The 4,076-nt window shown below is 27.1% G+C and overlaps 2 protein-coding genes across 3 annotated transcripts in view; both read right to left on the reverse strand.

Moving 5' to 3' along the window:
• The window catches only part of LOC100306981 (glycoprotein hormone-alpha2-like), a 65,547-nt gene that overhangs the window by 39,652 nt on the left and 21,819 nt on the right, over positions 1-4,076 (reverse strand). The window lies entirely within an intron of this gene.
• LOC115033728 overlaps positions 1-4,076 on the reverse strand; it is a 10,940-nt gene that overhangs the window by 892 nt on the left and 5,972 nt on the right. The window lies entirely within an intron of this gene.

Genomic DNA, 4,076 nt, shown 5'->3' on the forward strand with positions numbered 1-4,076 from the left:
TTGATTAATTATATTAAATTATACAAAGGTTCATTTTTTTCAATGTTTTAATCTATTTATTCTAATCAAACATAAAATATCATCATAACCTGAGTGTACCAGTCTAAAAATTACACTTGGAAGACGAATAGTAAAGAAAACGATTTTGTACTGAGTTTCTGACTCTAATTGATGATTCTGGGAGACAGAATCATTGTATCAGACGAGAGAAACATACTCGAGATTCGAGACGATATCTTACTCTAGTCTAGAGAAGAGACTGTTTTTAAAGCATCGGGACAATACAATTTAGAACCGTTTATTTTCAGGAAATATAGTTTTGATAAAGCTTTGTTTTTAATGTGCTGTATGCCTTTATAGTTTTCATATGTGCACCGAAGTCTGAAAGTAAGATATTAGTCGAATATTACTCCTATATCTTTTATAATGTTCTTTCTTTCAAGACTACTCTAATTTATTGCATAGTTATTAAATATGATATTTTTTTTAAATTTATCAATACTGAACTGAAAACCGGTAACATCTATAGGCGTATGAATAGGTTTGAATAATTTAGAAATATCAGTTAAAAGTATTTATTATTTTTTTTAAATTTATTTTACCAAAAAAACAATAATTTTTACAACATAGGTACTAAAAGTAATATTTTTGAATATTTTGAAATATTTAATATAGATGTACATTTTAGAAATAAGAGAAAACGTGTGCATAATTATTTGTATTCGTATTAATTTATAATACCCATGTGTATTGTTTTAGTTTCGTTAATTCGATTTTCCACCAGTAAAGATTCAACTAAAGCGTGTCAATATAATATACGACTTGAGTTTTCGATTAAACTGAATTTGTTAATTAATTCCGTATGCAAAAACGCACATTATCTATACAGAATTAATATTTTTTTTCAGAGCAAATCAGCTAATTTAAATTAGTATTATTTTATATATATATTTTTTTTTGGAGGGGAGGGGGACAATTGTTGTTGTTTTTTATTAAGGTTTAACAGCAGTAGCAGCTAAACCCTGCGAATAAATGAACACTTACAGTAAATAAAAATGGTTCTCATTTGAAAAAAAGCTTGGCACGCCAATGGACACTCCCTTTTAATGATTTTGAAAAAAATCTAAGAACCAGAAGACATGATTCTTAAAATATATAATTACAAATTCATATATAACCAAAGATTAAAAAAAATAAATGCATTATAATAAATATAAGTGAGCATACATGGCGAAAAAACTGAGCACTAACTAGTTGATTTTGATTCTTAATAACATTCTAACTTAACGAATAGAGTTGAATGCGAAAAATAATCTTATCTAACGCGTAAAAGTAAAAATTAATAATTTTTATATACATTTTTATACTAATTTTGTAGTTTTTTTTTAGTGCAAAAATCTTAACGTATAAAACGTAAAGCTGCCAAGCGCTGACTGGATAATATTTGAAATTTAGTATTTTAGATTCTGAGTAGAGCGATTGTGTGTGTGTGTGTGTGTGTGTGTGTGTGTGTGTGTATTTTCAAGGCTTTACAATTTTTTTTAACTCGTTAAGTTAAGTTATTTTAAAATAATAAAGTTAAGTTAAGTTAAAAGTTACTCGTCTTTTTTTCGTTAACTCGTTAAGTTAAAAGTTAATTTTGAAAAAAGGTAACTTAATTTAGTGTTAAGTTAAAATTTGCTAATTTGCAAAAATAAAATATTCCAGACACATAATATAATTTATTATAGATAGATTTTTTTTACGCTCAAGAAAATAACTGGGGAAATTTAAAATGATACATCACAGTAAAAACCTCATTCAAAAATTTGCATTGTACTTCGGACGAAAATTAACTTAATTTAGATACTTTTTAAATAAAATGAACTTGAAGTTAACACATTAATATTGGATAAAAAATAACTTTATTAAGTTAAAAGTTAATTCAAAAAAAAAGTAATGAGTTAATTAACTTAACGTTTCAAGCCCAGCCTTGTATATCTTACAGTAGAAAGGGAATGGCAGTCCTCATTTGAAAAACAGAGGTTTGTGTCTGCACAGGACACTCCTTATGTAGTACAACAAACCCCAAGAATTTTAAATTATGGTTTTTAATTATTATATTAAAAAATTTCAGATTTTTTGCAGGTTAACCTAATAACAGTGTTATATAATCGTGGAGTGAATGCAGTTATAATTTGACAAAATGACAACTGGCATGTGTTATGCTTGTCGACATTTTCTTTAACATGTTATTTGTCTGGGATGTAATCAAACGAACGGCTCCCGAGCAATTTTAAAACTGCGTAACATAATTATATGGAGTGAAAAAATAATGTTTGGTCTAGTCAATATAGGGTTGTCCTTACCTCACAAATAATAACGAACGACCGCGGCTAACAGGTGATGAAAATATCCGTAAAGGGGTCAAGAGATACTTCAAGTATTGTCCTACCACTCGACTGCGACTTGTCGTCGTCGTATATGCAGTGCAAATTTTAGATGAAAACTACACACTACACGTAGTATAATATGTTTCATATTATTTATATTCTTGTTATTGATAATAGGTATATATAAAACTATAAAGTATTAATGAATTATTTTTTTTTTTATTGAGTTAAGGCTTAACCTTTTCAAGGTCACACTTTAATCGGATAGAGATATCGAGTTTTAGTAGAAAGCTTTTTCCCTTAGAATTCTATCAAGATTCATTTTCTGCCATAATAATAACTTTTTCCTTTTGGTATTTAATTTTTATCGAAAATAATATCATGACAATTTTTTTTTCTCTATATTGTGTAAAACGAAAAAACGGAAATTCCGAGATTTCCGATGAATATATTGATTTTACAACGATGTATTTTTTTTTCTGTGTCTGTCATCATCTTTTAGTACAGTATAAATACTTCGATTTTCTTCAATAGCATCTTTTCTGGTAAGAAAGAGAATCTAGTTGGTAAATTGGGGGGGGAGTTCCCAAAAGTTCTCAAAAGCGTCAGGATAAACTGAGATTTATAGAACTAGAATTATTATAATAGCAATTAATTGTTATACGAATAATAAATAAAATATATTTTCGAACACATCAACTTCGAAAAAGTACCTATAAAGTTGGTATTCGATAACAAGACCTTTCGACCGAAAATTCTTAAATATGTGACTTTCATGGTCTTTGGACAGGTGACCCATAACTATACAGTATACACGTATGAAATAAAGAAATTTATTCTGAATCATAAGATCTACCTACGGCCAGATGATATATGGGTAAATTGTTTAGTTGTTTTCAAAAAAAAAAGGTGGGTAAGTGGATGTCGCTCTACTGTACAGTAGGTTACAAGTGGGTCACTGTATAATGGATGGTATTAAATTTGAATTCAATGATATAAGATCATTGTATAAGAAAAACGATTCTAAGCGGAGACGGTATGTCAGTATAGGTATAAGACATAATATTATATTATAGTCTATACTATAGACTCTATAGTATTTAAAAACAATTGACCTATAATAGGTACCTATAATAAATTCCAAATTAATCATATCATAATATCTATTAGGTACTTATAACGCGTTATACATCAACAACAAACCGTGATACTATCATAGATATATAATAGTATACTTAAGAAGTTTCAAGTACCCACAAATAATATTATACAATCATTACAATCACAACAAAATAACTAAAATAGTTATTCCAGATTTTTTAACATGCGATTTCGTCCAAATTTGAATTTAAATTACTATAAAAATAAACTGGGCCTATGAATTTCTTAGAACTTTTGGTAACAGAATTAAACATTTACGTGGAATCTTGTTTTAAATTTTCAAGCCTTAGATATAAAAGTTGAACATTTTATAAATTATTAACTAAAAAATAATTATTCAATTTTAAATTTGATAAATGTAGTCAAAATTCGATCTTTAAATGCTTATAAAAAAAAATTGTGCCTATGTATTTTTAATATTTTTCAATTGCTATTGTAACAATGTATCAGGAGCCTTGTATTAATTTTTTACACTTTTTGGGCCAATAGATAAAACTTTATTGATATTTTTAGAAAAAAAACTAAAAAAAATGGAAAATGAAA

This window comes from Acyrthosiphon pisum, chromosome A1 (genome assembly GCF_005508785.2).
Source record: "Acyrthosiphon pisum isolate AL4f chromosome A1, pea_aphid_22Mar2018_4r6ur, whole genome shotgun sequence".
Taxonomy (NCBI): Eukaryota; Metazoa; Arthropoda; class Insecta; order Hemiptera; family Aphididae; genus Acyrthosiphon; species Acyrthosiphon pisum.